Source organism: Zea mays, chromosome 1 (assembly GCF_902167145.1).
Source record: "Zea mays cultivar B73 chromosome 1, Zm-B73-REFERENCE-NAM-5.0, whole genome shotgun sequence".
NCBI classification, from domain to species: Eukaryota; Viridiplantae; Streptophyta; class Magnoliopsida; order Poales; family Poaceae; genus Zea; species Zea mays.
The window spans coordinates 42,822,070-42,835,299 of NC_050096.1; positions in this window are offsets into that span (position 1 = coordinate 42,822,070).

Consider the following 13,230-nt stretch of genomic DNA (forward strand, 5'->3'; position numbering starts at 1 on the left):
TCGGGGAAGGGGAGGGGGAGGTAGCCGAGGCTGGTGTGGGGAAGGCGGAGCTCGGGCGGTCCTTTTTATAGGCGCCTGGGAAGGGGGAAGGGAGGAGGGGCGGCAAGCGCCGACGAGCTCGCCATGACGGTGGTGATGGCGCAAACTAGCGACGGGATGACTCGGGCAGGCGGGGGGGGGGGGGGGGGGGGGGGGGGGTGAAGGGACGACTCGGGCACAGTGAGCGGGGGCGCATGGTGCCAACCGAGCTGGTGAGCGCGTTAATGGCGAGGAGACAGGGCGGGCGGTGGTCGGCGGCAAACGCGCTGGTGAAGACATGGGCGGGACAAGGGGTCTGACGAGCGGGCCCGGTCTACCAGCGGAAGAGCAACGAGAGAGGGGGAGGGGAGGGGCGGCTGACGGGCGGGCCCGGGGTGTCAGGCGCGGGCGCGGGCACGTGATGCTGGGCTGCTTGGGCCGCGGGAGGGGGAGAGGAGGAGCAGGCGGGCGAGAGGGGGGAAGTGGCTTGGACCGGAAGCAGCCCAGCCAAGGGGGGGAGAGTTTTTCTTTTTTTTTCCTTTTTCTATTTTCTATTTCTCATTTATAATTTGTATTTATATTTCTTTTTATCTCCTTTTCTTTTGAACAACAATTAGCTAAATAATCTTAGGTGCTAAAAATAATCTATGTGAGGTGCTTCTAACAATCAAAGTGTATGCACATGATGAGATGACCTAAAGGGTGGAGTTTAGGGAGAGATAAAAATAAGGGGGGTTAGGAGATTAGGGTTCTGTCGGCGTTTCGAGACAGGGGGGTCCCTAAGTCGACGAGTGAGTGTGCTGCGTGCCCCAGCCCAGATGGGTCGAGCGCGTGGGCGAGCGCGAAGGGGGGAGAGGCGAGGTGGCCGGAGCCGAGCGTGAGAGAGGTGGAAGTCCCACGGCCTTCGTGTTCGTCCCACGCCCAGGTCGGGTGCGCTTGCAGTAGGGGGGTTACAAGCGTCCACGCGGGTGAGGGAAGCGAGCGGCCCCAAGAGAGTGCCTGTCCCGTCCTCAGTCCCGCGCGGCCAACCTTCTCTAAGAAGGCCCTGGTCCTCCCTTTTATAGTCGTAAGGAGAGGATCCAGGTGTACAATGGGGGGTGTAGCAGAGTGCTACGTGTCTAGCAGAGAGAGAGCTAGCGCCCTAGGTACATGCCAATGTGGCAGCCGGAGAGGTCTTGGCACCTTGCTGGCGTGATGTCGTGGCTGTCGGAGGTGCGACGGAGCCTGGCGGAGGGACAGCTGTTGGAGAGGTCGAGTCCTTGCTGACGTCGCCCTGCTTCCGTAAGAGAGCTGGGGGCCGCCGTCGTCACAGAGCTTGTGGAGCGCCATCATTGCCCATCCGGCGGAGCTGGCCAGATGGGACGTCGGTCTTGTTCTCCGTGACCCGAGTCGATTCGGGGTAGAACGATGATGGCGCTTCCTGTTGACGTGGCGGGCCTGTGCCCTAGGCAGGGTGACGTGGGGGTTCCTCCGAAGCCGAGGTTGAGTCTGTCTTCTGTTGCCGAGGCCGAGTCCGAGCCATGGGGTCGGGCGAGGCGGAGGTCGTTCGGCCGAGGCCAGGGCGGAGTCCGAGCCCTGGGGTCGGGCGAGGCGGAGTTTTGTCGTCTTCCGGGTCTTAGCCCGAGTCCGAGCCCTGGGGTCGGGCGGAGCGGAGTTCGCCGTCTTCCGGGTCTTAGCCCGAGTCCGAGCCCTGGGGTCGGGCGGAGCGGAGTTCGCCGTCTTCCGGGTCTTAGCCCGAGTCCGAGCCCTGGGGTCGGGCGGAGCGGAGTTCGCCGTCTTCCGGGTGTTAGCCCGAGTCCGAGCCCTGGGGTCGGGCGGAGCGGAGTTCGCCGTCTTCCGGGTCTTAGCCCGAGTCCGAGCCCTGGGGTCGGGCGGAGCGGAGTTCGCCGTGGCGCCTTTGGCAAGGCCTGACTGCCTGTCAGACTCACTCTGTCGAGTGGCACCGCAGTCGGAGTGGCGCAGGCGGCGCTGTCCTTCTGTCAGACTGGTCAGTGGAGCGGTGGAGTGACGGCGGTCACTTCGGCTCTGCCGGGGGGGGCGCGTGTCAGGATAAAGGTGTCAGGCCACCTTTGCATTAAATGCTCCTGCAACTTGGTCAGTCGGTGTGGCGATTTAGTCAGGGTTGCTTCTGAGCGAAGCCAAGGCCTCGGGCGAGCCGGTGGTATGTCCGCCGTAAAAAGGGGGGCCTCGGGCGAGACGGAAGTCTCTCGAGGTCGGCTGCCCTTGGCCGAGGCTAGGCTCGGGTGAAGTGTGATCGAGTCACTCGTGTGGACTGATCCCTGACTTAATCGTACCCATCAGGCCTTTGCAGCTTTATGCTGATGGGGGTTACCAGCTGAGAATTAGGCGTCTTGAGGGTACCCCTAATTATGGTCCCCGACAGGTTCCAACCCTTGGGTTGAAATTTTGGGATGTTACAGTACCTCAAGAAGAGGGGCAAGATCAAGGGGAGCACAGGAAGAACAGGTTATGGAGAAAGAAGCACCATGGGCCCCTCCAACCTAAGTCCGAGCGACAATCCAAAGACATCACCCCATCGATCAAATTCTGGGTGACATCAGCAAGGGAGTAACTACTCGATCACGATTAGCTAATTTTTGTGAGCATTACTCGTTTGTCTCTTCTATTGAGCCTTTCAGGGTATAAGAGGCCTTGCAGGATCCAGACTGGGTGTTGGCCATACAGGAAGAGCTCAACAACTTCAAAAGGAATGAAGTATGGAGCCTGGTGCCACATCCAAAGCAAAACGCTGTGGGAACCAAGTGGGTGTTCCACAACAAGCAAGACGAGCGCGAAGTGGTGACAAGAAACAAGGCTCGACTTGTGGCAAAAGGTTATGCCCAAGTCGCGGGTTTGGATTTTGAGGAGACTTTTGCTCTTGTGGCTAGGTTAGAATCAATTCGGATTTTATTAGCCTATGCCGCTGTAACATCCCAAAATTTCAACCCAAGGTTTGGAACCCTAATCTCCTAACCCCCCTTATTTTTATCTCTCCCTAAACTCCACCCCTTAGGTCATCTCATCATGTGCATACACTTTGATTGTTAGAAGCACCTCACATAGATTATTTTTAGCACCTAAGATTATTTAGCTAATTGTTGTTCAAAAGAAAAGGAGATAAAAAGAAATATAAATAGAAATAGAAATTAGAAATGAGAAAAAGAAAATAGAAAATGGAAAAAAAGAAAAACTCTCCCCCCCTCGGCTGGGCCACTTCCGGCCCAAGCCACTTCCCCCCTCTCACGCGCCCGCTCCTCCTCTCCCCCTCCTGCGGCCCAAGCAGCCCAACATCGCGCGCCCGTGTCTGACACCTCGGGCTCGCTTGTCAGCCGCCCCTCCCCTCCCCCTCTCTCGTCGCTCTTCCGCTGGCAGCCCGGGCCCGCTCGTCAGACCCCTCGTCCCGCCCATGTCTTCACCGGCGCGTTCGCCGCCGACCTCCGCCCGCCCCGTCTCCTCGCCATTAACGCGCTCACCAGCTCGGTTGGCACCATGCGCCCCCGCTCACTGTGCCCGAGTCGTCCCTTCACCCCCCCGCCTGCCCGAGCCGTCCCGTCGCTAGTTTGCGCCATCACCACCGTCATGGCGAGCTCGTCGGCGCTTGCCGCCCCTCCTCCTTTCCCCTCCCCGGGCGCCTATAAAAAGGATCGCCCGAGCTCCGCCTTCCCCACACTAGCCTCGGCTACCTCCCCCTCCCCTTCCCCGAGCTCGATTGAGCCAGCGCCGCCGCTGTCCCTCCCCTCTTCGGTGAGCTCCGTCCTCCTCTCTCTAGTGGCATTTGATCAAATTGATCTAGCTCTTAAGGTCCGTCGCTCTGTCACAAGCCTAGTGCACACCTGCTCGTCGCCTATTACGCCCGGTGGCCTCGCCGGCGACTTCACCGCCGCGAGCGCCCACCGCCCGCCGTGGACCGGCCACCTCGGGCCTCCACCGGTCAAAGTGACCCCACCTCCGTGACCCCCTACCCCCACCTGTGCCTCGCCACCACTCCCCCATCACAAAACCGGACTCCCGGTGGAGAACTGCCACAGGATTTCACCGGCGGTCGAACCCCGGCCGGCTCCCTCTCCCCCCGTCACCGTTCCACGCCGTCAGCCCCCCTTCCTCTGGTATGTGGGCCCGCACCACGGCACCGTCCCCACACCGTCTCCCCCACTGGCGGGCCGAGTGGTCCGCCTGCCCACATGGCCGCGCGCGCGCTCGCGCCCGGTTAGGCCAAAAACTCCCCCCCGGCCCAGCTAGCTGAGAAACCCTTTTTCTTTTTTCCTTTTCCCATTTCCTTTTCCTATTTTCATATATATATTTATATGATGATATTTTATGCACCAAAAATAATTTAAATAAATTATAGGGCATAAAAATAATAAGGTATAATAATTGGCACACCCCACCAAGTCACTATGATTGATGTATTGTTCCTTATCTGTGTTTGTTAGCGGAAGAGGGATCCGATCCTTCGGAATTTGTAGCTCCGGAAGAAGGGCAGGAACCCGACCCCTCTGAGATAAATCTTTTGTGCCAGGAAAGCTTCGACGAAGGCAAGTCCATCCTTCCCTTGATGCATAATTTACCTATTATCTCTACCACTACCTAAGCTGCGATTAAGGGATGGAATGATTGCATTGCGAGCAGAGAGATAGCCCCGCATTAACAAACATCCTTTGAGCACAAAATATGGGATGGGAAAAAGGGGCATGGTTTTGGCCTAACGATGTTTTCAAAAAGTGTGTGATGAAGGGTATTCACCCTCATCACCTGGTGAGTGGGATGATCAGGGACTCCCTGGTTTAGGGGAGGGCTTAAGGTGATGGCTCAGCTGGTTTAGGTGTGAGCAAAAGGATTGTCCCCTCATATAATTATCGGTTTGTCATCCTTCACTACCTGTACTCATGAAAAGTACAACCACTCGAGGCTGTGTGGGCAGTCACTCGATCTAAACTCGTACGGTCCAACCCCAGGGTTATGAAGGCTGGGGAGCACCAGGAGGATAAGGAGGGGGAATGTTTTGTCCGGTTTGGAAATGGCGGTGGCCTGACTCCTTCCGGTATAACCGTTAAGGTTAGGACGTGCTAGGAAGGAAAGAGATTGGGATTCGGATCTCATTGGCCATGAGATCGCAGAGCCGGACTAGTGGGTAAAGTGTACCCCTCTGCGCAGAGTTCAAACCTATTCGAATAGTCCGTGTCCACTGGAATGGACGAGTCTGGTGTGGTATGACAATTAGTGTTTTACAACATCCGCGAACAGGGAAATATGTGTGTGTGAGTGTGTCTCCGGAAGAGAAAATGGTGCCACGGGAGCGGGAAGCTCAGTGGTGGTTAAGCTACGTGTTATTTCTATTTCTTCGGGAAAACCCTAAACAGTACTGCCTTTCTCTAAGAAAAAGAAGAGTGACTTCAACTCCACTGTTGGGGACTTGTTCTCAAGTGCTATGAGTTAAGAACAAGGCAACACAGAAAATGTTAACCGATAAAGTCCTTCGTCCTACGAAGCATTATTTCCCTTAGGATATAATGACTTCCGGACGAAGATTATGAAAGATGTACCTTCGTAAATGCAGCATATAATAGCGAAGAAGAAATCATAAGGAATATGAGGGATAACATATATAATCATATATGTATTATTAATTTATTTTTGCACTATTATTATGAAGAAACAGAAATAACATTGAATTACAAATGTACCTTCAGCTTGAAAAGAGATGAAAGTACAAATGTGACGCAAAAGCAAATGCCAAATCAGCGTGAACAGTACGGGGGTACTGTTCACCTATTTATAGGCACGGGACACAGCCCATACAAAATTACATTCATGCCCTTTACATTTGATAACAATTCTATAGTAATCCACCGAGGTCTGAATAGCCTTTTCATCTTTAAGTCGGTTTCATTTTTCGCTACCACGCCGAAGCTTTCCCGCTCACATCTTCGGCGCTGTATCAACCTTCGTATGATTTTGGTCTTCTCCTGCTGTGATACCGACTCGAGTCCGAAGATACCTGTTCACACATTATACTCCAGAAATACTGTTAAATCCTGTTTTTGAGGACCTTCGTAAGCCGAAGGCCCCCAACAGTAGCCCCTCGCAATATTAATTTGTTAAAAATAATAAATTTAGATTGCGACATGGACGAAGGCTATAAGCCGAAGGTCCGAAAAAACACCTTCCCTTTGCTAGAATAGCAACATTCACTGACAGGCGGGGTTTTTCAATTTTCAACGCACTAGGCGTATAAATAAGATCATACCGCAAGCTCATTTGGCACGCTCTCTTGCCATCTGCTCCCGCTCACTCAATTTTTAGCTCTTGCGCACCAAGGTTTGCCTAGCTTTTAAGTTTTGAAGCTTCGGCACTGAAAACAGTTTTTTAGTGTCTCCGAAGATGTCTGAAGATAAAAAGGCTGCTACTGAGATGAAGCTGAGTCTCGATGAAGAGAAGAATCTGGGGTTTCTCATAGCAATGTCGAAGACTAATACAGAAAAAATCACCAAAGAGATTTTAGAAGGTTTGTCTGAAGATACTGGTGACAGCGACAGTTATGATGTGGACAGTGGTGGCGAAGACTCCGAAGATCGCCCTTGGCGACCAAGCCATGCGGTTTTCGGCAAATCAACTATCAAAGAAAATCATCTTGTCAACATGAGAGGGAGGTATTTCCGGGACTTGTCCTTTGTGAGGGCCGACGAAGGAGAAAAGACTTGTCCAAACCCTGAAGAGAATGAAGTCGTGGTGTACCGAAGCTTTTTGAAAGCTGGACTACGGTTCCCCCCGAGCAACTTTGTCGTAGAGGTGCTGAAAATATTCGAAGTCTATCTTCACCAACTTACCCCCGAAGCAATCATAAGGCTGAATATCTTCGTGTGGGCCGTGAGAAGCCAAGGTCTGGAACCTGATGCGAAAAGCTTCTGTAACATACACGAATTATCATACGAGACAAAACCTTGGGGTAAGGAACAGTATCATAATAATTTTGGCTGTTATAGTTTCGTTTCTCGGTCTGGGTCAAGCTGTCCCGTGCCAACCTTTCGGAAGAGATGGCCCGGCGACTGGATGACAGAATGGTTTTATGTGAAGAATGACCTGAAAGCACGAGAAGATATCAAAGGTATAATTATGCGCCCTATTTGGCAAAGCTTCGGCCTGCGGAGGCCGAAGGTTGAAATGAATGAAGCTGCCGAAGAATGCCAGAGAGCCTTCGGAGTTATTTGTTCTTTTATTGGAACGAGAGATTTGGTCCAAGAGCATATTGCCTTCAGAGTATGGCCGCTTGCGGAAAAATGGGAAATGCCACAAGAGACTATAAAGGAGGCTGACGAAGGTGGCCTTATCAGGCTGAAGTATACTTTCAAATTTGGAGATAAATTCGTTGAGCCAGATGACGACTGGCTAAAAAGCATTGAAAATTTAAGTGACGAGCTACTTGGGGTTTATTCGAAGGCTGAAGATACTGCATTGTCAGCAGCCTTCGGAGGCCGAAAGAAGAAAAGATTGAACCGGGTGTTTGACGCAATTGGGTTTGTCTACCCTGACTATCATTATCCCATTCGAGGACAGAAAAGAAAAAACACAACCTCTGCGAAAGAAGAAGCTGCAACTGCTCCTAGTGAGCCAGAACCGAAAAGAAAAAGGATTAAGGTCCTCACACATCGGCCACGCTATATTGAACCAGCCTCGGTGCCTGAATTCACCGGAGAAACTTCTTCGGCCACCGAAGCTGAAAAGCCGACCAAGCCAACCTTGCTGCCAGAAGTCGCAGAAATGGCCGAAGCGCCAACAAGGATAGAATTGGAAGAACCGAAGATTTTGTTACCAGAAACCAAAGAGATGGCCGAAGCGCCATCCACAGAAAAAATGGAAGAAGTAAAAGGACTAACTGAGGGATCAAAAACATCAGAAGTTTTGAGTCCTGCAGCAAATGTTGAGACAGTAAAAAATCAAAAGGTGCCAGCAGTGACTCCGAAAAGAAAGAGAATGGTCAATGTGCTAGATGTTCTGTAAACAATTAAATCCTCAAGCACACCTCCGAAGAAGACTGTTGCCATTCCCGAAGCGAAAACTGAAATTTCTGATACTAAGGCTCCAGAGCAAGAAACTGAAGCCGAAGGTGGGTCCTCAAAGCCCACAAAGATAAAATCCTTGGAAACCGAGGAAGAAAAAATATCAGAGCCAACTTTTGTTGAAGAAGTCAGTGTTATTACCCCCGAAGCATCCCCCAAAGTCCTTGATTATATTGTTCGTCATGCTTCGGGGAAGCAATTATCAGAAAAAGAAAAGCAAGAGGCCCAGTTTTACGCCCAAAAACTGAAGTATCCAAAGGGGGCGTTAATATTCAATGGCAGTGGAGAAGAAGACTTTTTGTATTGTCTCCCCGACAGCAAAGAGATTTCTGTCTGTCGGGAGATGAGCAAGAGCTTCGGATTCCCAACACTAGAAGACGGGCTCTCGGTGCTATCGAAAAACGATCTGGCCGACGGCCTGGCATATAATAGCTTAAAGGTGCAACAAATGGGATCTTTGCATTTTTTGTTGAGACTAAAATTTTCGTTTGCTTAAGTCTATTGACGCACACACATTTTTCTTTGCAGGGCCTGATACTTAGCAATGCCCTCAGGGCCCAAAAAGATGCTGAGGACGAAGGGTGCGCTATAGCCCTGAGCAACCTTCGTTCCGAAGTGATTGAACTGAGGAACAGAGGTCTCGAAAAAGATAAAATATTACATTCATTGATAAATAAAATAAAAGAAGACGAAGCTACTTTTAAAGGTCAGGCTGAGGCTCAGAAGCACAAAATTGAAGATCTTCGGAAACAACTGGCCAGAGCCAAAGAGGAACGCATACTTGAAGAAACGAAGCGAGAACTCAGCGACCAATGGGCAAATCATTTAGAGGGAACCGTTGAAGAGCTTCGTTCGTCCAAGAAAAGATGCTATAACAAATCTATAGAGTGTGTTAAGAAATTAAAAGCTAGCTTCGCCAGCGTCGGCGCATTCTCGAGCGAAGAAAACTTTACAAGAGGCAACCCCGAAGGTCCCATCGAATGGATTAATCACGAGGCTGAGGCCTTCGAGGAAATTTTAAATAGCCGCAGAGACATATGTGCTTTCTCGGGTGCCAGGGGAATTGCCACCATTTTAGAGAAAAAGGGCTGCGAACATGTAAAAATTTTAGCGCAATCCGAATCTACTTTGTCCTTCGAAGATGCGAGAGATCCTTCAGCCGAAGCTAGCATGGTTGGTGGAAAATTTTTCACCGATGTCTGGGATAATGGTGGTCGGGAAATGGCTCGAGAAATTATCCAGAAAAGCGAGAAGGGCATTCATGATGCTAGAGAAGTAGCTGAGGCTGCTGAAAAAAGCGCAATGCCCGAAGGGCAAATAGGTATTAACTAATGGTTTTTATTGTGTTGTAATTTTTAGTTTTAAACTTCGCTCGCAATTTGTAATAGCAATGTAGCCGTATCCTGTCCTCCTTCAGATCCTACTACAGCGTCTCCGGGCCCTCACCCGAAAGGAGATGACGAAATTAAAAAGATGGCTGAAGCCATCATGGATGAAGTTGTTAATCGGCTCCTGAACGAAGCTGCGGAAGTTGTTCTGAGAGAAGATTAAGTATTTATTGTAGAAACTTCTGAAATGTAACATGTGTAATATCTTGTAACCCTGAATATAATATACCTGTTTCTATTGTTTAATTCTTTACGATGCATGAAATTTTACATACGTACCGTTTTTGAGTCTTTGACGAAAAAAACGCCTTCCCTTCTTTTCATGCTTCGTGAAGAAGAATTTTTATTTATCGCAACAATATCCGTAGTGTTTTGATGAACAATATCCAAGCTTCGTGAAGATATTTTCCGAAGCTACACTTCTGAAGATCAATAATGCATCTCCTTACAACTTTGTATGATTTTCTCCTTTTTCGAAACATTCTTCTGGAGTTCGATATGGTGCCCCCTTCTTGTGCCATATGTAGCATGATGTATGATGCTTATGCTATGTGAAATGGTGTGATGATGTTATGCTATGCAAGATGATATTTATTCCGAAGACACACATACATCCCTGCGATAAAATACATAATCTTTTTGAATCAGAGTTGACTTTTTGCTATAAGCCTCCCTTAGGAGCTTCTTCGCCTTTTACTTCAGCGGAATCAGCGTTTATTTTTCGCTGTAAGCCTCCCTTAGGAGCTTCTTCGCCTTTTACTTTTAGCGGTATTCGCGTTGACTTTTCGCGCTTCGCCTTTTACTTAGGCGGTATCAGCGTTGACTTTTCGCTGTATGCTCTGCATTCCCTTTGGAACGACTTTGGAGCAGAAAACTTACACTGTGCTCCCTTTGGAACGGCTTTTTGTGACTTCGGCAAACTTACTCTGCGTTCCTTAGAACGACTTTTTGTTGCTTCGAAGAATTTTTGATAATTCGAAGGTCCTCTTTGTTATCACAAATCTTTAAGCTTCAATCAACTTAAGCCTGTGAAGAAAATATATTTTCCTTGTGGCTAACAACGAAACTATTTACATGAAATCTAAACAATGTCCTTTATTACAGAGAAAATAAAACTGAATGAAAAAGACTGCTATTAAGGTAGGATATTTGTCAATAGATGTGCTTTGACTCTGGCACAGTGCTGTTGACTGTGCGAGCTTCGGACTGTTCTCTGAAGTCCCTTTGGTGTGGAGCATATTGGCTCCCTTCTGGCTGCTGGCCTTGTTGCAGCGGTGGTGGAGGCGGAGGCTGTTGCCAGGAAGCTTGAGGTTGACTCGCCGAAGCAACAGAAACTGCAGGGTGATTGCCTACATACTCTGGGATGTAAGGCGAATGATACGAAGCAGTGTGCATGACCTGCTTCGGCTGAGTTTGTTGTGCTGCAGCTTCGGCTATTTCCTTTTGCTTCTGGATGGTAACATGGCACATCCTGGTGGTATGACCTTTGTTCTCACCACAAAACAAGCAAAAGATTCTTCTTGGTTGATCTCCAAATCTTCCGCCGAAGCCCCTAGCGCCTCTGCCTCTTGGAGCTGGTGGTCGGAAGGAGCCTTGCTGTTGACCTGAAGCCTGTGAAGAGCACTATGGTCTTTGCTGCTGGCTCCCCCTATCATCACTTTGGGTAGAGTTGTGAATTGACCTAACGTGCCTCGGATAGAACCTCCCTCCGAAGCCCCTGGTCATTTCAGAAAACCTGAAAGCCTCCTCCCTTCTTTGACGAAAATCATTATCGGCCCGAATATACTCGTCCATCTTCTGGAGCAGCTTCTCTAAAGTTTGAGGAGGCTTCCTAGCAAAGTACTGAGCTGAAGGTCCTGGCCGAAGCCCCTTGATCATGGCCTCAATGACAATTTCGTTTGGCACTGTTGGTGCTTGTGCCCTCAAACGCAAGAACCTCCGGACGTACGCCTGAAGGTATTCTTCGTGATCCTGGGTGCACTGGAATAGAGCTTGAGCAGTGACCGGCTTCGTCTGAAACCCTTGGAAGCTGGTTAACAACAAGTCCTTCAGCTTCTGCCATGAAGTGATCGTTCCTGGTCGAAGGGAGGAATACCAGGTTTGAGCAACACTCCTGACAGCCATAACAAAAGATTTGGCCATGACTGCAGCATTGCCACCATACGAAGATACTGTTGCTTCGTAGCTCATCAAAAACTGCTTCGGGTCTGAGTGGCCATCGAATATGGGAAGCTGAGGCGGCTTGTAAGACGGAGGCCAAGGTGTAGCCTGCAGCTCAGCGGACAGAGGAGAAGCATCATCAAAAACAAAATTCCCATGATGGAAATTGTCATACCAGTCATCTTCGTTGGGGAAACCTTCCTGATGAAGGTCTTGGTGCTGAGGCCTTCGGTGTTGCTCATCCTGAGTAAGATGACGAACTTCTTCAGAGGCTTCGTCTATCTGCCTTTGCAGTTCAGCTAGCCTGGCCATCTTTTCTTTCTTCCTCTGCACCTGTTGATGAAGCATCTCCATGTCTCTGATTTCTTGATCTATCTCATCCTCTGGCGGTGTCGGGCTAACAGCCTTCCTCTTCTAGCTTCGGGCCTCCCGAAGAGAGACTGTCTCCTGATTATGGTCCAGCGGCTGCAGAGCTGCAGCCCCAGTCGCTGAAGCTTTCTTCGGCGCCATAGCGAAGGTTTATGATCGTCGAAGATGTTCAAAAACTCAAAGAGTGGAAGTGAGTTCACCGGAGGTGGGCGCCAATGTTGGGGACTTGTTCTCAAGTGCTATGAGTTAAGAACAAGGCAACACAGAAAATGTTAACCGATAAAGTCCTTCGTCCTACGAAGCATTATTTCCCTTAGGATATAATGACTTCCGGACGAAGATTATGAAAGATGTACCTTCGTAAATGCAGCATATAATAGCGAAGAAGAAATCATAAGGAATATGAGGGATAACATAGATAATCATATACGTATTATTAATTTATTTTTGCACTATTATTATGAAGAAATAGAAATAACATTGAATTACAAATGTACCTTCAGCTTGAAAAGAGATGAAAGTACAGATGTGACGCAAAAGCAAATGCCAAATCAGCGTGAACAGTACGGGGGTACTGTTCACCTATTTATAGGCACGGGACACAACCCATACAAAATTACATTCATGCCCTTTACATTTGATAACAATTCTATAGTAATCCACCGAGGTCTGAATAGCCTTTTCATCTTTAAGTCGGTTTCATTTTTCGCTACCACGCCGAAGCTTTCCCGCTCACATCTTCGGCGCTGTATCAACCTTCGTATGATTTTGGTCTTCTCTTGCTGTGATACCGACTCGAGTCCGAAGATACCTGTTCACACATTATACTCCAGAAATACTGTTAAATCCTGTTTTTGAGGACCTTCGTAAGCCGAAGGCCCCCAACATCCACCATATGAAGCATGTATGATATAGGTCTCTTTCTCTTTACGAGAGCGGGGTGGGCTTGCGGAATACCTAGTGTATTCACCCAGATTTATTTATGTTTTTCAGCAGCTGAAGACTTCTTTTCTGCTATGCTTGATTGAGGGGGTTGTGTCTTCACCCAGTTCTGCCTGTGGCTTGGGCTAGTTTATCTTCTACTGCGCTTTGTATTTCTGGCTCTCTCTCGAGCTTGTACTCTGGTATTGTAATAACTTTTATTCGAACTCTGTACTATTTGAAGTAAGGAATGTGGTTACTAGCCTCCTGGGACTAGTAATTGTATCACATTTGAGTCCCAAAGGATCAGGGCGCTT